Genomic DNA, 23,460 nt, shown 5'->3' on the forward strand with positions numbered 1-23,460 from the left:
GTTGTTACAGAAGGGACTGGCCTGGCTTATTACATAATTAGCACCATTCAAAACACACAGAGGCTGAAATGCCAGGGGCAACAGCCATCGGAAAGAAGGTGTAAATACCCTGTCATCTCAGGCAGCCTGGACACCCCAGAAAAGACACTTAATTACCCAGGAACACAGGCGCCCACAGGAAAATAAATGGCCATCCCTTGCCAGGCGTCCGACGACGATCTCAGATTCCCTTCTTGTTTGCTTATAGCGTGTCCCAGGATGCTGTCAGTTTGTCAGGGAGAAACAACTATCCACACATAAGAAGAGGAAAGAAGAGACTAAACATTCCTAGGAACTCAGGGCAACACTGACAAGTTCGGGAAAAAAAAAAAAGACGGCAGTTACGTGGCCCTTAGATACATTTTTATCAAAAAAAAAAAAAATCAATCAGACGGCTTATAAATTTCAGATGAAACCAGGGCTCCTTATGTGTCTGCACTCGTTACGTCTCAGACTGTAAATATCTGTGACCTAAATATTAATCACAATATGCACTCTGTTTAAAAAAGCTGGAAGGATAGAATCTTAAAAAAGAACCCACCTGCAGGGGGGGTCATTTCACAGGCAGTGAAGCAGGTCTGCAGGTGTCTGTCTTTCTCTCCCCCTCTCTGTCTACCCCTCCTCCCTCCATTTCTCTCTGTCCTATCTAACAATGACAACATCAACAACAATAACTACAACAACAATAAAAACAACAAGGGCAACAAAAAGGAAATAAATATTTAAAAAAATAATAATATAAAAAAAAGAATAACCTAACAACTTGGATCCAATTTTACATTTTGCTGGTTCCCTCTTAAAACTTGAAATGACAATCTAATTCTTTAGAACCACTTGACTCCACTCAGCAAAAAATAAATAAGTAAAATAAAATAAAACAAAACAAAAAAAAAGAAAGAATTTTTTTTTAGGTCTTCTTAACCTTTTTTTTTAATTTTATTTATTTATTTTCCCTTTTGTTGCCCTTGTTGTCTTTTTATTGTTGTTGTAGTGTTAGGACAGAGAGAAATGGAGAGAGGAGGGGGAGAGAAAGACAGACACCTGCAGACGTGCATCACCACCTGTGAAGCGACTCCCCAGCAGGTGGGGAGCAGGGGGCTCGAACCAGGATCCTTGAGCTTTGTGCCACATGCGCTTAACCCGCTGCGCTACCGCCCGACTCCCAGGTCTTCTTAATCTTAACACTGGTAGCCAAGTTCATGTTTATTCGTTTATTTACTTAAAATTATTTTGAAAGGATAGAGAGAAATTGAAAGGAAAGAGAGAAGTACAGACGCTGAAGAGGGGCCAGGCGTTGGCGCACCTGGTTGAGCGCACATGTTACAGTGCACAAGGACCTGGGTTCGAGACCCTGGTCCCCACCTGCAGGGGGAAAGCTTTGCGAGCAGTGAAGCAGGGCTGTAGGTCTCTCTATCTATCTATCTCTCCACTTCCCTCTTGATTTTTGGCTGTTTCTATGCAATAAATAAAGATTCTTCTTCTAGCGTTTGCCCTTCTTCCGTAGCCAGTCAACAGCGTCAGGTGGAGCCTGCTGTCAAGTTTCGAGACCTCCTTTGAATCTGGAGAGGTGGCAGTCGTTGACTATGTGGGTCATAGTCTGTCTGGAGCCGCAGGGGCAGTTCGGGTCGTCTCTGGCTCCCCAGCGATGGAACATAGCGGCGCACCGGCCATGGCCTGTTCCATAGCGATGGAGGAGGGCCCGATCATAACGTGCTAGGTCAAAGCCGGGTGGACGCTCGCAGGGGTCTGTGATGAGGTGTTTGTTCTTGACCTCAGCTGACTGCCAACTCTGTTTCCAAGAGTCTGGAACAGAGAAGTTCAGTGTAGGCGTAGGGGACCAGATTGGGTGACGAGACGTCAAGCGCTGAACAGGGTGGGCGAAGATAACGCGTTTGGCGAAGGACAGCCCCTCAACATTAAGTTGGAGGACTCGAAGAGCAGGACCAACAGCTTGAAAGCTGTCAGGAGCTGCTTGTTGCTGGCTTTGAAAGGGACTGGGATCCATGTGGATTCAGTGGGCTAGGAAGGATCGTCAGTTTCCCCAATGAATGGGGACTCACGGGATGCACCACGGGAAGGTCGATCCAATGCATCCCGGTAAATAAAGATAAATAAATAAAGATAAAAAATTAAAAGAGCTGTTTCTATTCAATAAATAAAGATAATTAAAAAAACGAGAGAGGGAAAGACAGACACCTGCAGCCCTTCTAGGAAGAGGGCTCTGTTTGAATTTAATTTAATTTAATTTTTGCCTCCGGGATTATCACTGAGGTTTGGTGCCCGCACTATAAAGCCACTGCTCCTGGAGGCCATTTTTTTTCCATTTTGTTGCCCTTGTTGTGATTGTTGTTATTGATGTCGTCATTGTTGGACAGGACAGAGAGAAACAGAGAGAGGAGGGGAAGACAGAGACGGGGAGAGAAAGACAGACACCTGCAGACCTGCTTCACCACCTGTGAAGCGACTCCCCTGCAGGTGGGGAGCCGGGGGCTCGAACCGGGATCCTTCCGTCGTTCCTTGTGCTTTGTCCTCTTAACACCGCAGCTGTCAGGGTGCCAGCCTGAATCTGCTGACATTCCGCCAGAACACTTTCGTCTGCTCACCTTGAGCTGTCAGAGACAGAACCTAAGACCATGTTTATTTCAAACACACCTTAGAAACCTCTGCTGGTCCCCTTAGGGTTGACCTTTAAATGTCAGCAAGGACACAGGCGCAGAGACAGAAAACACACTGTCCTGGCTTGGCTGTTTTTCTTCGTTTTTTATTTTATTTTTTTCTATTTTGTTCTTTTCTTGGTTTTTGTGGGGGTGTGTTACATTTCTCATTTTTCTGTATTGACTGTCCTTCCTCTAAGGGCTTTTGTTTTCCCAGATCCCTGCTGAGCCCTGGCTGCTGGTGGTGCTGGGGATGGAACCTGGGGCCCCAGAGCCTCAGGCAGGAGAGTCTGTGTGCAGAACCATTATTATTATTATTATTATTATTATTATTTCCCAGAGCCCTGCTGAGCCCTGGCTGCTGGTGGTGCTGGGGATGGAACCTGGGGCCTCAGAGCCTCAGGCAGGAGAGTCTGTGTGCAGAACCATTATTATTATTATTATTATTATTATTATTATTATTATTATTATTATTATTTCCCAGAGCCCTGCTGAGCCCTGGCTGCTGGTGGTGCTGGGGATGGAACCTGGGGCCTCAGAGCCTCAGGCAGGAGCGTCTGTGTGCAGAACCATTATTATTATTATTATTATTATTATTATTATTATTATTATTATTATTATTATATGTGGGACCTCAGAGCCTCAGGCAGAAGAGTCTGTTTGCAGAACCCCTTTGCTGTCTCCCCAGCCCCTCCAAAAAGCCTTTTTCCCCCCCTGGGACACCAAGATCTGACCAGTGAACACTCCACGGGGTTGACTTTTGTTCTGGAATCCTCACTATCCCTCCCTCCCTCTCTCTCTTTTCTTTTCTTTCTTTTTAAAAAATATTCTTATTTATTTATTCCCTTTTGTTGCCCTGGTTGTTTCATTGTTGTAGTTACTATTGTTGTTGTTGTTGTTGTCATTGTTGGATAGGACAGAGAGAAATGGAGACAGGAGGGGAAGACAGAGAGGAGGAGAGAAAGAGAGACACCTGCAGACCTGCTTCACCGCCTGTGAAGCGACTCCCCTGCAGGTGGGGAGCCGGGGGCTCGAACCAGGATCCTTAAGGCGGTCCTTGCGCTTTGCGCCACGTGAGCTTAACCCGCTGCGCTACCGCCCCACTCCCTGTTTTATGTGTGTGTGTGTGTTTAAAGCATAAGAAAGGTCAGAGAAAAGACAGGTGTTATATTAGCATTTCTCTCTCCACCCAGATCAGATGCTTGGGGGCAGGATGTGGGTTCAAGGAGCTTGCTCAAAGAGCTTATCTTACAAGAAAAACTGGCCCCTGGCCTCCCACACCTAGATACTAAACCTCAGACTCTTGAGAATGACAAAAACAAAACAAAAACAAAAAAACCCCCACCTTTTTACCAGGAAGTAAGAAAGTCAGAAATGAGGAAGAAGTTGTCCTTAAAACTGCTCAGACCTGCATCTGGAATCTGAAAGGAAATATTTATTTTTCGGTCCTTTTTTTTTTTTTTCACACTCTTTTTTGTGGCGTGTAGAAACCTCTTACACATGAACTCATGAACTTGTGAAAATTAAATGAAATTAAACATGAACAAAGCCGGCCAAGCTGTTTCCAAGGCTGTGTGAGAACTCTGGGAGGTGAGAGGTCGGTAGGGAGTGGGGTTGACACCCTGAAACTTCACAATCTTCTCACCCACTAATCATCATCAAGAAAAAGAAATTATGTAGGTTCCCTATCTATTTGTAAATATTTAAATCAACCAATAAACCCCCTAGACACCGTTCTTGTAAAAACAACATTCCTTCTGCCAAGGGCTTTGGGTGAAAAAAGTAAAATCAAGTAAAAGTGACTGAGAGGAAAAGCATTTCTAGAGAAATGACTTTTTAAAAATTATTTATTTTAAATCAATCAGTTCAAGACACTTGCCCTGATCAAAAGCAAGCTCTGTGTAAATTGTCAAGCTTGGGACATAAGAGGTTTTTTTTACATTTTTAAAAATATTTATTTTCCCTTTTCTTGCCTTTATTGTTTTATTATTATAGTTATTATTGCTGTTGTTATTGATGTCATTGTTGGATAGAACAGAGAGAAATGGAGAGAGGAGGGGAAGACAGAGAGGGGGAGAGAAAGACAGACACCTGCAGACCTGCTTCACCACCTGTGAAGCGACTTCCCTGCGGGTGGGGAGCCGGGGGCTCAAACTGGGATCCTCACAGTGGTCCTTGCACTTTGCACCACCTGCGCTTAACCTGCTGCGCTACTGCCCGACTCCCCAGAAGAGGTTTTTATTATTTATTTATTTGTTATTTGCTCTGGGTAAGAACAGAAGTTGAGAGGGAAGGGGGAAGATAAAGAGGGAGAGAGACAGAGAGGCACCTGCAGTCCTGCTCCATCACTCATGAAGCTTTCCCCCTGCAGGTGGGGACCAGGGGCTTGAACCCAGGTCCTTGTGCCTGGGGACAGGTGCCCTCAGCCAGGTGAGCCCCCACCTGGCCCCTTCTATCCTATTCTAGACTGTTTACCTGGTTCTGTTCCATTCTAGCAGATTCTATTCTATTCTATCCTATCCTATCCTATTCCATTTTATCCTAATGAACAGAGTCAGAGTGAGAGAGAAAGAGAGAGAGATAGATAAACAGACACCTGCAGCCCTGCTTCACCTCTTGTCAACATCCCCCTGCAGGTGGGGACCAGGGGCTTGAACCTGGGTCCTTGTGCCTGGGAACAGATGCCCTCAGCCAGGTGAGCCCCCACCTGTCCCCTTCTATCCTATTCTAGACTGTTCACCTGATCCTATCCTATCCTATCCTATCCTATCCTATCCTATCCTATCCTATCCTATCCTATCCTATCCTATCCTATCCTATCCTATCCTATCCCATCCCATTTTATCCTAATGGACAGAGAGAGAGAGAGACAGAGAGGCACCTGCAGCCCTGCTTCACCTCTTGTGAAACTTCCCCCTGCATGTGGGGACCAGGGGCTTGAACCCAGGTCCTTGTACCTGGGGACAGGTGCACTTCATTGGGTGCCAACCTGACCTCCCCGGGCAGACGCCCTCACCCGTGTGTCCTGGATCCTCCCCTCCCCAGAGCCCTGCCCCACTAGGGACAGACAGACACAGGCTGGGGGTGTGGGTCCACCTGCCAACACCCATGTCCAGCGGAGAAGCAATGACAGAAGCCACAACTCTCACCTGCTGCTCCCCAGAAAGAATTTGGGTCCAGGCTCCCAGAGGGATAAAGAACAGGGAAGCTTCCAATGGAGGGGAGGGGACAGGGGACTCTGGGGGTGGCAACTGGGTGGGATTGTCGCCCTGTGATCCTACAATCCTGTTAATCATCGTTAAAGCACTAATAAAAATTATACACACACACATATATATATAAGTTATATTTGATTGTTAACTAGAATCATGTGTCCCAAAGATTGGGACCATGTAAAACCTGTCTACAGTAAGACTTTCTACTGAGCTTTCATTGGAAATCTGATGGCCAGAAGTATAAAACCAAAAAGGGACATCACTAGGAAGAAGAGTCAGACTGATTTTTATCTACAAATAACAGTTATTTCAGTTGAAAAATACTTACAAGTCACCCAAAGACTACAGCACAATTTGTAATAGCCAAAACCTGGAAGCAAGCCAGGTGTCCAACAACAGATGAGTGGCTGAGCAAGTTGTGGTCTAGATACACAAAGGAATACTACTCAGCTATTAAAAATGGTGATTTCACTGTTTTCAGTCCATCTTGGAAATCATGTTGAGTGAAATAAGTCAGAAATAGAAGGATGAATATGAGATGATCTCACTCTCAGGCAGAAGTTGAAAAACAAGATCAGAAGAGAAAACACAAGTAGAACCTGAACTGGAATTGGTGTATTGCACCAAAGTAAAAGACTCTGGGGTGGGTCGGGGGAAGAATACAGGTCCAAGAAGGATGACAGAGGACCTAGTGGGGGTTGTATTGTTATATGGAAAACTGGGAAATGCTATGCATGTACAAACTATTGTATTTACTGTTGATTGTAAAATATTAATCCCCCAATAAAATTTTTTAAATTGACCAAAAAAAAAAAAAAAGAGAGAGAAAGAAATGGTACCTTTAAACAATTCACAATATTATTCAAACACCAGACACTAGCAAGCTTTTATTGCAGGAAATAGCAAGCTCCATTCAATAGCTCACATCAAAAATACAAAGAACACAGGGCCAGGTGGGGGCTAACCTAACTGAGTGCACCTGTCCCCATGTACATGGACCCCAGGTTTAAGTCTCCAGTCCCCACCTGCAAGAGGGGAAGCTTCATGAGCAGTGGAGCAGGCTGCAAGTGCATCTTTCTCTCCCTCTCCCTCCCCTCTTGATTTCTCTGTGTCTCTATTCAACAAAGAAATAATAAAAAAAAATGTAAAGAAATTAGGCCCCTCCAAGCCATTTTTGGAATGAAAAGACCTGTTCTCATTTGGATTAAACTGTCATTTCCTCTGAAGAAAACCAGTCACAAATATTTACACAAGGGGCCAGGGAACAGGAAGCTGGTATCACCACCACCATGGAGAACAGCAAGCTGGTGTCACCACCACCATGGAGAATAGCAAGCTGGTGTCACCACCATGGAGAACAGCAAGCTGGTGTCACCACCACCATGGAGAACAGCAAGCTGGTGTCACCACCATGGAGAACAGCAACTGGTGTCACCACCATGAAGAACAGCAACTGGTGTCACCACCATGGAGAACAGCAACTGGTATCACCACCATGGAGAACAGAAACTGGTGTCACCACCATGGAGAACAGAAACTGGTGTCACCACCATGGAGAACAGCAAGCTGGTGTCACCACCATGGAGAACAGCAAGCTGGTGTCACCACCATGGAGAACAGCAACTGGTGTCACCACCATGGAGAACAGCAACTGGTGTCACCACCATGGAGAACAGCAAGCTGGTGTCACCACCATGGAGAACAGCAAGCTGGTGTCACCACCACCATGGAGAACAGCAACTGGTGTCACTACCACCATGGAGAACAGCAAGATGGTGTCACCACCATGGAGAACAGTAACTGGTGTCGCCACCATGGAGAACAGTAACTGGTGTCACCACCATGGAGAACAGCAACTGGTGTCACCACCATGGAGAACAGCAAGCTGGTGTCACCACCACTATAGAGAACAGCAACTGGTGTCACCACCATGAAGAACAGCAACTGGTGTCACCACCATGAAGAACAGCAACTGGTGTCACCACCACCATGGAGAACAGCAACTGGTGTCACCACCACCATGGAGAACAGCAACTGGTGTCACCACCACCATGGAGAATAGCAACTGGTGTCACCACCACCATGGAGAAGAGCATCTGGTGTCACCACCATGGAGAACAGCAACTGGTGTCACCACCACCATGGAGAACAGCAACTGGTGTCACCACCATGGAGAATAGCAACTGGTGTCACCACCACCATGGAGAACAGAAAGCTTGGAGAATGACTTGAAAAATGAAAAGGGGGTGTTGGGTGGTAGCACAGCAGGTTAAGCGCAGGTGGCGCAAAGTACAAGGACTGGAGTAAGGATCCCGGTTCAAGCCCCCGGCTCCCCACCTGTAGGGGAGTCACTTCACAAGTGGTGAAGCAGGTCTGCAGGTCTGTCTCCCCTCCTCTCTTGATTTATCTCTGCCCTATCCAATACCAATGACAGCAACAATAACAACTATCATAACCACAACAACGATAAAACAACAAGGGCAACAAAAGGGGGAACAAAAAGAAAAAAGAAGAAAATCCCATGATGTGTTGCCTCCCTCCATCATAGAGCATTTTCTTTTTATTTTTCCCCCAGGGCCCTGGTACCGAGAGCAGGGACCATTGGGCTTCAAAGAGCTGTGCAGAAGAGCCACCGGCCCTTGAAGGCTGTGTGTGTCTTCCCCGGGCAGTGAAACCTGAGCGCCGTGGTGGCAGAAAGACTCTGTGAAGCAGGGGACCTGCACTTGTCAGCTCTGACTGATAGTATACATGTCAGGTGCTTGTCAGACACTGAGCTAACAAGACCCTCTCAAAATGCAGCTCTGCCCAGAATATGTGAGCCTACTTGTGCAAGCCTCTGAGCTGAAGGAAAAAAAAAAAAAGGGAAGTCATTCTTGGCCCACAAAAAGATTGATGTATGCTGGACCCATTTGAAAGCAGCTCCCCAGGGGCCAGGTGGTGGCTCACTGGGTTAGGCACATGCATTATAGTACACAAGGATCTCGGTTCAAGCCCCTTGTCTCCACATACAGGGGGAAAGCTTCCTGAGTGGTGAAGCAAGGCTGCAGGTATCTTTTTTTGTCTCTCTCCCTCTCTTCATTAGAATAGAATAGAGTAGAGTAGAATAGAATATGATAATAGAATAGAGTAGAATAGAATATGATAATAGAATAGAATAGAGTAGAGTAGAGTAGAATAGAATATAATAGAATAGAGTAGAATAGAATATGATAATAGAATAGAATAGAGTAGAATAGAATATGATAATAGAATAGAGTAGAATAGAATATGATAATAGAATAGAATAGAGTAGAATATGATAATAGAATAGAGTAGAATAGAGTAGAGTAGAATATAATATAATATGATATGATAGAATAGAATAGAATAGAACAGAGTAGAATAGAATATGATAATAGAATAGAATAGAGTAGAACAGAACAGAGTAGAAATAGAATAGAATAGAATAGAATAGAATAGAATAGAATAGAATAGAATAGAATAGAATAGAATAGAATAGAATAGAATAGAATAGAATAGATGGTGGTGGGACTTGTGTGGAGTTGTGCCCCTCTTATCCTCTGGTCTTGTCAATATTTCCACTTTATAAATGAAAATTTAAAAAGGAAATCCCTGGAGGATTTGGGAGTCTTACTCGAGGTGGACGGCATGAAGAAGTGGAGAAGGGCATTTCCACGGAGGCTCTGCCCAGATGAACGGATAGAGGGGAGGAATCAGGGAGTGAGATGGCGCCCTGGGCAGGCTGTGGAGCCGCCTCAGCTGAGGGGGACGCGGAGCAGGACTCAGAAGCTCCCAACTTCTCAGACCCTCTCACGGATGAGGCTGTGGTGGGCCTGGATTTTGCAGCTATTGTAAAGATGATAGGTTTCAAATTGTCTGCCCAAGAAGGCTCCTAGAGAGTCAGTCTTCCTTCCTTCCTTCCATCTCTTTTCTCCTTACTTTTTCCTTCCTTCCTCCTGCCCTCCTTCCCTTCCTTTCTTCCTCCCTCTCTTCCCCATATATATATAATCACAGACCAACTAAAGTTCCTGTTGAGCCCTGGCTGCTGGTGGTGCTGGGGATGGAACCTGGGGCCTCAGAGCCTCAGGCAGGAGAGTCTGCAGAACCATTATTATTATTATCATTATTATTTCCCAGAGCCCTGCTGAGCTCTGGCTACGGATGGTGCTGGGGATGGAACCTGGGGTCTCAGAGTCTCAGGCAGGGGAGTCTGTTTGCAGAACCATTATTATTATTATTATTATTATTATTATTTCTCCAGAGCCCTGCTGAGCTCTGGCTGCTGGTGGTGCTGGGGATGGAACCTGGGGCTTCAGAGGTCCAGACAGGAGAGTCTGTGTGCAGAACCATTATTATTATTATTTCCCAGAGCCCTGCTGAGCCCTGGCTGCTGGTGGTGCTGGGGATGGAACCTGGGGCCTCAGAGCCTCAGGCAGGAGAGTCTGTGTGCAGAACCATTATTATTATTATTATTATTTCCCAGAGCCCTGCTGAGCCCTGGCTGCTGGTGGTGCTGGGGATGGAACCTGGGGCCTCAGAGCCTCAGGCAGGAGAGTCTGTGTGCAGAACCACTCTGTCTATCCAATTCTCTCTTTCTCTTTTTAAAAGAGTTTATTTATTAATGAGAAAGATAGGAGGAGGAAGAGAAAAAAACAGACATCACTTGGTCTATGTGCTATCAGGGATTGAACTTGGGACCTCATGCTTGAGAGTCTAATGCTTTATCCACTGCTCCACCTCCCAAACTCCTCTCTCTCTCCCCCCTTCTTCCTATAGAGAATCAGTCTCTAACAGCCTCTACTGAATCCCTGATTTCACATCATCTTTGTTCTTACGAATGTGTCCCTGGGTCTAGCATTCAGAGCTCACTTCCCGGGAACAGGTGCATAGTAGAGCTTTCCGGAAACCTTAGAAGGCTTACCTTGAAGGCAGCATCACTGGGCAATTCCATTGCTGAGAACCCTGAGTTTCCAATTACTTCTTACTTTTTTTTTTAATTAATTTTATTATTGAATAGAGAAAATTTATTATTTGTTGGAGCCAGAAATTGAGAGAGAAGGAAAAGAGAGGAAGAGAGACAGACAGAGAGACCCTTGCAGCCCTGCTCTACCACTCATGAAGCTTCCCCCCTGCAGGTGGGGACTGGGGGCTTGAACCTGGGTCCTTGTGCCTGGGAACAGGTGTCCTCAACCAGGTGAGTCGACCTACCAGAATGCCACTGATATGTGCTGGGCTAGCGTGGGGGTGTCTCTTCCCAGGCACGTACTCTCTGGGTTGGAGAGAACACGACCGGCGCCAGCCTGGGCTGCTACTCTGGGATAGATGACTCAGGAACCAAACACGTGGCTCAAGGCAATGCGATATTTTTTTATGTTGGTCAGCTTCTAATTCTGCTTCTAAGACCCCTTCTGTTTTGATCATCACGTTAGGTTCGCTTGCTTTGCTTAACGCTGTGGTCCATTTACACAGTCACTGCTTTACCTGAGACCCGCCCTGCCTACAGGGCATTGGTTTAATCCCCACTGGTTAGATGCAAGCTTGATACTTCCGAGCGTGGGCGCTTTTTCCTTCTCCCCATCCCCTATCCTACGTACTTCCTCTTCCTGACATTTCCGCCTCAGGAGATATAAAGGACAGGATTTTCTAATGAATAGAGATTAGATTGATTGCACTGCATTCACACTCATCAATAAAGATTGAACTGCGTTCCCAGCTCAGCCTTGAGTCCCTGGTCGTCTCTCTCCCACCCACGAAGCTAGCCCGCCGGCATATTGGCGCCCGAACAGGGACCTACACCTTGGCTTCACACACAAGCGGGAGACCTACGAAGACGCTCCAGATAAGTAAACGCCGTTTGGCTACCTGTATACCATGGGCTGCCTTCTTACTTATGAAGAGGTTTCCCAAAGCTTCTACTCTTTCTTCTTGAAACAGTTTCTCTGTCTCTGGAACAATTTGCTCCGGGCCACACTTTGGTTCCTTATGACCCTGATCATAGAGCTTGGGAGATGTACGGAGATTTCCCCTGGGACTTTCTGGACTCCCTCTCCCATGTTTCCCGCAGAGAAGGACTACTCTAACTTGCAGAATCTTATCCAGAACCTTGGTAATCTCCAAGAACGAAAACATGTGGTTAGTTCTACCCTCCTGATTCAATTCTTTCTTCTATGGGAAGACGTTTTTGGGGATGGATGCCTGTAGCAATCCCGCAGAAACTGTCAGAAGCTCCCTAAATAGAATTTTGAGGAGGTTTTTGGACTAGGATGCCCTCCGGGGACTCATGATGCAACATAGTGAGATCTAAATAATCTGGTTCAAAGTGAAAAAAACAAAAGCTACCTACCGCTTTTCTCTTGCTTCCCCGCTCGTTGTTCTCTCTGAATATCTTAAGTTTGTTGTCTGCTTTCAGTTGCATTTTGTAAGAGAGTGATTTGAATGACTGAATTTTTGTATGACCCATTTTTGCTCTGAGTATTTGGAAACTTAATTGACTTTATAAAAAAAAAATACTGGACGCAGCCATGATTTCTAGAGACATCCAGAAACAGTCCAAAAATTTTTTCCCTCTTTTGATTTTTTTTTTTTTTTACATCTTGGTATAAATGTGAAATGTTTAATCTTGAAAACTGTATGAGTATGGGCGGGGGAGATAGCACAATGGTTATGCTAATGATTCTCATGCCTGAGGCTTTTAACCATGGTTCTTCTGTTTACCTTTCCACATTTTATTGAGTTTATACTGTTAAAACAACCTTGAAACCATACTAGAAAGGACTTCCAAAATTATAAAGACACTTAAACCAATTATAATCGAGTTATCAATTATAATAAACTTCTAATCTGCTACAAGTTTTGTTTCACAAGTAAGTGAATTACAGCTGTCGTCTTCACATGAAAAAGCATCTGTTCAAATGGAATCCCTGGAAATCCATTTGGACCCCTGTCCTCCAGCATTGCCCCCTCGAAACCAATTATGTGACCTGGCACGACCTGAAGAAACTGATTTAGAGTTAGAAGCAGACCAACATTTTTATAAATTTATTTAAAAAAATATTTTATTATTTATTCCCTTTTGTTGCCCTTGTTGTTTTATTGTCATAATTGATGTCGTCATTGTTGGATAGGACAGAGAGAAATGGAGAGAGGAGGGGAAGACAGAGAGAGGGGGAGAGAAAGACAGACACCTGCAGACCTGCTTCACCATCTGTGAAGCGACTCCCCTGCAGGTGTGGAGCCGGGGTCTCGGACTGGGATCCTTATGCAGGCCTTGCACTTCAAGCCTTGTGCACTTAACCCGCTGTGTTACTGCAGGGAGGAACTTGAGGTAGAAAGAAGACAGATCAAAGGAATGGAATGGGTGGGGATCTCTCAGGCAAAACAATGATTATGTAGCTAGGCCATAGTATCAGGAATGCAGGGTGCTTTGTGAGGCTCCTTACAATTTTATCTAATGGCTATAGGATCAGAAATGCAGAGTGCTTTGTGAGCCCTGCTGAGCTCAACCACATCTGCACAATTTCCCCAATATCTCCCCCCTCCTTTTTATCTAGTGGCCATAGGATCAGGAATGCGGAATGCGGGGTGTTTTGTGAGCCTTGCCAAGCTCAACCACATCCTCACAATTTCCCCAACATCTCCCTCTTTCTTTTAAAGGCCATAGGATCAGGAATGCAGGATGCTTTGTGAGGCAGGGAGTCTGATAAGCCAGGGCAAACCTTTGGGGTTACTCCTGTCTGTTCTTGCTCAACCACTCGGTAGAGAGAGAGACTAACAGGATAGATGCACTCCTCAGGTTCAAGACCTGCCACGCTCAACCACATCCTCACAATTTCCCGACTGTGTGCTTTGCAAACACACACTCCCTTTCTGGAAGGAGATTCAGCATGGAAATATGGAAACCACCAATTACAATCCTGCTGTTCTCTCTCTTTCTGTGCAATCCATCCATCATCCTCCTTTAAGAATCATACTGAATTGCAAAGTTGCTTTTTTTTTTTTTAATTCCACTCTGTGTATTTCACAGATTTTTTTTTTAACAGAAGGTAACAGTGCATTTTTTTCCCCCTTGGCAAATGAAAGGAATATAAAACAACAGATTGACTTTCTGGGCAGCAATATTTGGATGAGGAAAAAAAAGAAGACAGTGGCATATTCTAGATGAGAAGGGAGTGGGGTGGGGGGAGTCTCGGGGATCCGTGTGTGATCTTCAGATGTGAAAACAAACTGTTGAAATTTCCTGACAGGAAATAAGTAGAAGTGAAAATTGTGAAATTGTGCATTTCATTTCCTCCAATCTCTCTCTCTCTCCCTCTCTCTCATTTCCTAGACACTTGAGAAGGAATATTCCAATGCCTTCTGCTCTGATAGTGTCATTCTGCCTCTCTCTCTGCCAGTAAACACAGTGAATTTCCTGTGAAGACTGATTCCAGCCTGCATGGGGTCCTCAGCTTATAATTCACTTCAGACACCACATTACAATCCTTTTCTTTCTTTCTTTCTTTCTTTCTTTCTTTCTTTCTTTCTTTCCTTTCTCTTTCTTCCTTCCTTTCTTTAATATTTATTTATTCCCTTTTGTGGCCCTTGTTGTTTTTTATTGTTGTAACTATTATTGTGGTTATTGATGTCATCGTTGCTGGATAGGACAGAGAGAAATGGAGAGAGGAGGGGAAGACAGAGAGGGGGAGAGAAAAACAGACACCCGCAGACCTTGTTCACTGCTTGTGAAGTGACTCCCCTGCAGGTGGGGAGCCGGGGGCTCAAACCGGGATCCTTATGCTGGTCTTGGCACTTCGCGCCACATGTGCTTAACACACTGTGCTACCACCCAACTCCCTCTTTCTTTTTTTAAACTCTTTCTTTTTAAATTTTTATTTATAAAGTAGAAACACTGACAAGACCATAGGATAAGTGGGGCACAACTCCACACAATTCCCACCACCAGATCTCCGTATCCCATCCCCTCCCCTGACAGCTTCCCTATTCTCTATCCCTCTGGGAGTATGGACCCAGGGTCATTGTGGGATGCAGAAGGTGGAAGGTCTGGCTTCTATAATTGCTTCCCCGCTGAACATGGCCATTGACAGATGGATCCGTACTCCCAGCCTGCCTCTTTCCCTAGTGAGGAAGGGCTCTGGGGAGGCGGAGCTCCAGGACACACTGGTGGGGTCGTCTGCCCAGGGAAGTCTGATCAGCATCATGCTGGCATCTGGAACCTGGTGGCTGAAAAGAGAGTTAACATACAAAGCCAAACAAATTGTTGACCAATCATGAACCTTAAGGCAAGAATACTGCAGATGAAGATTTGGGATCTCCATTTTGGAAAAAGCTAATAGGTCTATTTTAGGTCTATTCCAAGGGGCCCATGACTATACTAGTTTTTGCCTGCGCCTGACATTTGATGATGTCATAGCTGGAAAAAGGACCAGAAAGCTGGATCAGGGAAGAGAGTACCGTCCTAATATGGCAAAGGGGTATAAATATTGTTGACTGTAAACCCCATCGATTTGATGTGATCTGGGGCCCATAATCAGCTTAGGAGCCTATGTGACCTCTGCATCCCTGTAGATCTGAGCTCACATTCTGTGGTCATGAGTAGGAACATTCCAAGCTGCCCCAATATCAGGATCCATCTTTCTTAGTTGGAGCATAGAGTATATTGTCCAGCCTCCTTTTGGAGGACGGAACATTCTCTACCATTGTTGATCCACATTGAGGGCAAGGCCCTATAGGGGCCCACAAAAGGTTCCATTAAGTTGTCCTGATGGAGATGACCGATGACAGTGGAGAGAGGGATCTGTTAGAGGTCTAGGTCCATCATCCACAATCCTTTTCAACCACACTTGGTATAGATAGTTGTGCACTAAACACACAGATTCTGGTTTTCTTTTTCTTTCCTCAGAGAATGGGCCTCAGTCACTGAGAATGATCCTTGGTCATTGAGATTGGTCCCTTGGTCATTGAGAATGGACCTCAGTCACTAAGAATGATTCTTGGTCATTGAGACTGGTCCCTTGGTCATTGAGAATGGGCCTCAGTCACCAAGAATGACCCTTGGTCATTGAGAATGGGCCTCAGTCATGGAGAATGACCCTTGGTCATTGAGATTGGTCCATTGGTCATTGAGAATGGGCCTCAGTCATTGAAAATGACACATGGTCATTGAGACTGGTCCCTTGGTCATCGAGAATGGGCCTCAGTCACTGAGAATGATCCTTGGTCATTGAGATTGGTCCCTTGGTCATTAAGACTGGTCCCTTGGTCATTGAGAATGGGCCTCAGTCATTGAAAATGACACATGGTCATTGAGACTGGTCCCTTGGTCATCGAGAATGGGCCTCAGTCACTGAGAATGATTCTTGGTCATTGAGACTGGTCCCTTGGTGATCGAGAATGGACCTCAGTCACTGAGAATGATCCTTGGTCACTGAGACTGGTCCCTTGGTCATCAAGAATGGACCTCAGTCACTGAGAATGATTCTTGGTCATTGAGATTGGTCCCTTGGTCATTGAGACTGGTCCCTTGGTCATCGAGAATGGGCCTCAGTCACTGAGAATGACCCTTAGTCATTGAGACTGGTCACCAAGAATGACCCTTGGTCATTGAGACTGGTCCCTTGGTCATCGAGAATGGGCCTCAGTCATGGAGAATGACCCTTGGTCATCGAGATTGGTCCCTTGGTCATCGAGAATGGGCCTCAATCATTGAAAATGACACATGGTCATTGAGATTGGTCCCTTGGTCATCGAGAATGGGCCTCAGTCACTAAGAATGACCCTTGGTCATTGAGATGGGTCCCTTGGTCATCGAGAATGGGCCTCAGTCACTGAGAATGATTCTTGGTCATTGAGATGGGTCCCTTGGTCATTGAGACTGGTCCCTTAGTCATTGAGAATGGGCCTCAGTCACTGAGAATGACCCTTGGTCATCGAGAATGGGCCTCAGTCACTGAGAATGACCCTAGTCATTGAGACTGGTCCCTTGGTCATTGAGAATGGGCCTCAGTCACCAAGAATGACCCTTGGTCATTGAGACTGGTCCCTTGGTCATTGAGAATGGGCCTCAGTCATTGAAAATGACACACGGTCATTGAGACTGGTCCCTTGGTCATCGAGAATGGGTCTCAGTCATGGAGAATGACCCTTGGTCATCGAGATTGGTCCCTTGGTCATCGAGAATGGGCCTCAGTCATTGAAAATGACACATGGTCATTGAGACTGGTCCCTTGGTCATTGAGAATGGGCCTCAGTCATTGAGAATGATCCTTGGTCATTGAGATTGGTCCCTTGGCTATTGATAATGGGCCTCAGCTACTGGGTATGACCCTTCGTCATTGATCTTGGCCCTCTAGTCTTCAGATCACTAAGAGGAGATCCTAGACCATTGTGAATGGCTCCCGGAGGGCTCAGGAAGTCACGTGGAAATGAAGAAACCATTTGATAGATGCCTCCAGGGGCAGGAATGTCAGACTACAGGATAGCTTCATTTCATTTTTTTTATTTTTAAAAAATATTAATTTATTTCCTTGTTGCCCTTGTTGTTTTTATTGTTGTTGTAGTTATTATTGTTGATGTTGTCATTGTTGGATAGAACAGAGAGAAATGGACAGAGGAGGGGAAGACAGAGAGGGGGAAAGACAGACACCTGCAGATCTGCTTCACTGCCGCCTGTGAAACAACTCCCCTGCAGGTGAAGAGCGAGAGCTCGAACTGGGATCCTTATGCCAGTCCTTGAGCTTTGAGCCATGTGCATTTAACCCATTGCACTACTGCCCGACTCCTGATAGGTTCATTTCTAATGTTCTCAGGACTCTGAGGACAGACACTTCTATTCTTTGCATGTCATCAGGCACCAGGACACAGAACCATGTTTGGTTTCCATACTTGATAATCTCTGGGAAAGAAGAAATCATCTCACCCTCTACAACTTCTGTTCTGCCCCCAACCCCAAACATACATCCCTCCACCGCCGAGCACAGACATCTGTTGTATGTCATCATCTGGGTTTCAGGTCCACTCAGCGCGTGTGCGCGCGCGCGCACACACACACACACACACACACAGACACACACACGTTCCCACTCTGTGGACTCCAGGAGTCATTATTCAACCACCAAGAAGCATCATCTTAACCCACTTATTTTCACATCCAGCCCGATTTGTTCTTCTTCTTTCATTCCACCTTCTTTCATCCCCCTGTTCCTCACTCACCCTGCCAACACCTCTATTTTCCCCTTCTCTCAGGGGTTCTTTCAAATGCTCAACTGCATTATGTAAACTTGCAAATTGTGTTGTTTCCCACCCGCTGCTGCTCTTCCTTCTTTGTACAAATCCTTTTTTTTTTTTTAAAAAAAAAAAAGCACCTCTCAATGGTCACTGTTTTATCTTATTATTATCATGTTTTTCCCCTGTGTTATTTTCTTCTTAAAGATGCAAACCCCTGCCCAGAGCTTTTCAGGAAGCAGCAATGAACAGACACCGTGTGTCACTCACTTGTGAGTAATTACCTCAAACGTCTGAGTCTGTGATTACACGTGAATAACTTGTCATTGCAAAATCTCCAGACATAATTCACGGCAGGTGGATGACAGAACTCGGGCACTCAATTCTCTTGAGGACAGAGGTGTTGCTTCCTATCCAATTTATAATGAAGACACTTGCAGGTGACAAAGGCCGTGCAACAAAGCCATTTCAAAACATGGAGTGTGTATATGATTAGAAAGAAACGGTCCATTAATAACGGGATTTCGGGATGAAGGCATTCATTGCCTCATTTTTTTTTTCTAATAAGATCAACAGTTTCCATTATTATTATTTTTTAATCTATCAACTTAGTAAGCTTCTTTTTAAAAATAAGATCAAGGTCAAAGATGCAAGATAGAACTCTCACTCAGTTGTAAACTCTTTTGGCAAGTAATTTGGGAATCTGAACAGAATCTTGCAAAAATTTTCTGTCTTAACATTTTCTCCCCCTCCGGAGTTATTCCTGGGTCTCAGTGCCAGCATTATGAACCCACAGCTCCTGCGGCCATCCCCCCCCCATCTTATTGGACGGGACAAAGAGAAAGAGGGGAGTAAGAGAGGGAGACAAAGAGAGAAGAGGGGAGTAAGAGAGGGAGAAACACAGACACCTGCAGACCTGCCTCACCGCCTGTGAAGCGACTCTCTTGCAGGTGGGGAGCCGGGGGCTCGAACCGGGATCCTTCCTCCGGTCCCTGCGCTTTGCGCCCCCTGCGCTTAACCCGCTGCGCTACCACCCGACTCCCTTCTATCTTCTTTCTTATCGTGAAAATTTTTTTAAAAGTACAGAACTGATAAATATCAGTTAATCTATAGCAGTGTTTAGCTCAGAGAAGAGTTTGCTCTTGAGGGAATGAGTTAAATTGTCCACCTTGCAGCAAAGGGAGGCTTGCAAAAATATGAAATGAGGCGGGTTCGGTATTCTTTGAGAAGGATCCGCTTAGAATCAAAATGATCAAGCCATAAATATTCAAGGGCCTATAGGAGTCAAGAAATAGGCGGTTGTGTTAATCAGCCTCCAGGTCTCCTTTTATGAGATTCAACACCTGCTAGAATTTGCAATTAATAAGACACCGGAAACACAGCGGCAGGCTGTTGACAGCTGCTGAAACAAGTGGCAGACCTCGATTGTTTTACCTTCAGAAAGGAAGAAGAAGGAGAAGGAGAAGGAGAAAAAGAGAGAGAGAGAGGAAGCTCTCCTTCCTGGTAAATGTTGACCTGAGGATCTCCTTTGGCTTAAAAAAATGTATTTGACAAGGACACTGGCTGCTGTAAAAAAAAAAAATGAGTCTATCAAAAAAAACGATAGTAATTTATTGATCTTTGTGTAGTCATAAAGTGAGACTTAGCGTCTCCATGTTGATGAGCCTTCCATTTTGAAACCAACACAGAAGAAAGGAAACAGCAGTAAAGGGGGGTTTTGGGAGTCGGGCGGTAGCACAGCGGGTTAAGTGCACGTGGCGCAAAGGGCAAGGACCAGAGTAAGGATCCCGGTTCGAGCCCCCGGCTGCCCACCTGCAGGGGAGTCGCTTCCCAGGCGGTGAAGCAGGTCTGCAGGTGTCTGTCTTTCTCTCCCCCTCTCTGTCTTCCCCTCCTCTCTCCATTTCTCTCTGTCCTATCCAACAACAATGACATCAATAACAATAAAAAGCAAGGGCAGCAAAAGGAAAAATAAATATACATTTTTTTTTTAAAAAAAGGGTGTTTTTCCTACTCAGCCCCTCAAGGAACACAGGTCCTGAAATGACAGCCGCCTAGAATGTTCCCAGATGTGACCTTGGACTGTGAGCTCAGACTGACAGGGACTCAGAGGTCACACAGGCTCCTGTGCTGAACAGAAACAGACACGGGCCCTGGGTCAGATCGCTGGGGTAAACAGCTAACGGTGTTTATATTTATTTTCCCATATTTGGGAGCTGCTCTCAGCCCTGATCCAGCTTGCTACATCAGTTCTATTCCCAACTCCGACACCATCTTCCCAGAGAAGACATTTAGCCAACCTGCAGGTAACCTGTCGGGCTCAGGTGACAAGGACTAAAGTCACAGGCCCCTTGGAATAGACCTAAAACAGACGTCCTGGCTTCTTCCCACAGGAAGACCCCTAGTTCCATCTGCTCTGTTCCTACCTTTGGGTTCCTGGTTATTAAACACTTTGTCCTGCTTTATATCTTGATGCTTTTCAGACACCAAGTTGCAGATGCTGCCGTGACGCCAACCTGACCTCCCTGGGCAGACGCCCTCACCCGTGTGTCCTGGAGCCTCCCCTCCCCAGAGCCCTGCCCCACTAGGGACAGACAGACACAGGCTGGGGGTGTGGAACCACCTGCCAACATCCATGTCCAGCGGAGAAGCAATGACAGAAGCCACAACTCCCACCTGCTGCTCCCCAGAAAGAATTTGGGTCCAGACTCCCAGAGGGATAAAGAACAGGGAAGCTTCCAATGGAGGGGCTGGGACAGGGGACTCTGGGGGTGGGAACTGGGTGGGATTGTAGCCCTGTGATCTTACAATCTTGTTCATCATTCAGTTACTACCTCTAATAATAATAATAATAATAATAATAATAATAATAATAATAATAAATAATAGAATTGGGTATTTTGTTCTCAATTTTCAGCCCAGTGTCTCCCCAGTCATGGGTCCTGTCCACTCTTCCTTCTTGATCACTTGCCCCTGAGAGGCCTGTTGCAGTGGGGGATACAGTGGGTGGACACAATGTTATTTCCTTTTGTTAACACGTTCCGGGTTTCTGTGAGTTTATCTTGTGATGGTTGGGTGCTGCTCTCTTTTTGTTTCTCATGGCCTGGTTTTTCAAGGAAGAAGTATAGCTTCTGGAAATTTCTCCCCAGTTAGGCTGGGATCTTGCAGGTCCCAGGGAACCAGTTTTAATGGGGAAGGAGGGGGGGGGAGACAGACAGAAAGACCCCTGCAGCCCTGCCCCGCCACTCATGAAGCCTCCCCCTTGCAGGTGGGGACCAGGGGCTTGAACCCGAGTCCTTGTGCCTGGGAACAGTGTGCAGTCAGCCAGGTGAGCCCCCACCTGGCCCCTTCTATCCTATTCTAGACTGTTCACATGATTCTATTCCATTCTAGCTTATTCTATTCTATTCTATCCTATCCTATCCTATCCTATCCTATCCTATCCTATCCTATCCTATCCTATCCTATCCTATCCCATCCCATCCCATCCCATCCCATCCCATCCCATCCCATCCCATCCCATCCCATCCCATCCCATCCCATTCCATTCCAGCATATTCTGTCCTGTCCTATCCTATCCTATCCTATCCTATCCTATCCTATCCTATCCTATCCTATCCTATCCTATTTCTGTTTCAGCATATCCTATCCTATCCTATCCTATCCTATCCTATCCTATCCTATCCTATCCTATCCTGTTTCAGCATATCCTATCCTATTCTATTCTATTCTATTCTATTCTATTCTATTCTATTCTATTCTATTCTATTCTATTCTATTCTATTCTATTCTATTCTATTCTATTCTATTCTATTCTATTCTATTCTATTCTACCCTATCCTAGCATATCCTATCCTAGCATATCCTATCCTAGCATATCCTATCCTATCCCACAGAAGCAGAGAGAAAGAGAGAGAGAGAGAGAGAGAGAGAGAGAGAGAGACCTGCAGCCCTGTTTCACTACTGGCAAATACTCCCCCTGCAGGTGGGGACCAGGGGCTTGAACCTGGGTCCTTGACCATGGGAACAGGTGCCTTCAGCCAGGTGAGCCCCCAACAACCAGGCCTCTCGATTTCTCTGAATGTCTCCAAAGCAGGGAGCAGAAGTAACGGAGAGAAACAGAAAGGCTGGTACAGGACAGAATCATTGCCAAGCCAGGAATATCTGAGGGGGTAGCTGAAGGCCAAATTCACAAATTCACATGACTGATGACTATGGTTATCAGTCATTGAACAGGTAATGGTCTGAGGTCTCCGAGTGAAGCAGAATGACCCTGGAGCAGGGAGAGAAGAAGCAGGGTGGGGTCCTGCTGTCTGGGGAGATGAAGCTGAGGGATTTTTTACAAAAAAAACTTTTCTCTGTGTGTCTGCAATGCAATTTTCTTCTTTTTTTCATTTTTATCCCTTTTATTACTTTCCAGAGCCCTGCTGAGCTCTGGCTGCTGGTGGTGGTGGGGATGGAACCTGGGGCCTCAGAGCCTCAGGCAGGAGAGTCTGCTTGCAAACCATTATTATTATTGTTATCATTATTATTATTATTTCCCAGAGCCTTGCTGAGCCCTGGCTGCTGGTGGTGCTGGGGATGGAACCTGGGGCCTCAGAGCCTCAGGCAGGAGAGTCTGTGTGCAGAACCATCATCATCATCATCATTATTATTATTATTATTATTATTTCCCAGAGCCCTGCTGAGCCCTGGCTGCTGGTGGTACTGGGGATGGAACCTGGGGCCTCAGAGTCTCAGGCAGGAGAGTCTGTGTGCAGAACCATTATTATTATTATTTATTATTATTATTTCCCAGAGCTCTGCTGAGCCCTGGCTGCTGGTGGTGCTGGGGATGGAACCTGGGGCCTCAGAGCCTCAGGCAGGAGAGTCTGTGTGCAGAACCATCATTATTATTATTATTATTATTATTTCCCAGAGCCCTGCTGAGCCCTGGCTGCTGGTGGTGCTGGGGATGGAACCTGGGGCCTCAGAGTCTCAGGCAGGAGAGTCTGTGTGCAGAACCATCATCATCATTATTATTATTATTATTATTATTATTATTATTATTTCACAGAGCCCTGCTGAGCCCTGGCTGCTGGTGGTGCTGGGGATGTGCGCTTAACCCACTGCGCTACCACCAAACTCCCCCAACCATTCTTATAATCCAATCAAGCCCCTGTTTCTCCATGTGCAAAATCAGATTTCTTGAGAATGCACACTACCATTATTGCCCAGACAAAACAATTCTAACTCCTCTTAGATCTTTCTCCAGCCTCTTTGTCTCTCTCTCTCTCTCCTCTTCCTTAATTACTATTATTTTAATTTCCAGCGAGAGTTGGCACAATCTCTCTGTG

At 45.7% G+C, this 23,460-nt stretch overlaps 1 protein-coding gene across 1 annotated transcript in view; it reads right to left on the reverse strand.

Annotated features, from left to right (window-relative positions):
- The window catches only part of STS (steroid sulfatase), a 114,643-nt gene that overhangs the window by 1,146 nt on the left and 90,037 nt on the right, over positions 1 to 23,460 (reverse strand). The gene's annotated exons all lie outside the window — the stretch shown is intronic.

This window comes from Erinaceus europaeus, chromosome X (assembly GCF_950295315.1).
Source record: "Erinaceus europaeus chromosome X, mEriEur2.1, whole genome shotgun sequence".
Classification (NCBI taxonomy): domain Eukaryota; kingdom Metazoa; phylum Chordata; class Mammalia; order Eulipotyphla; family Erinaceidae; genus Erinaceus; species Erinaceus europaeus.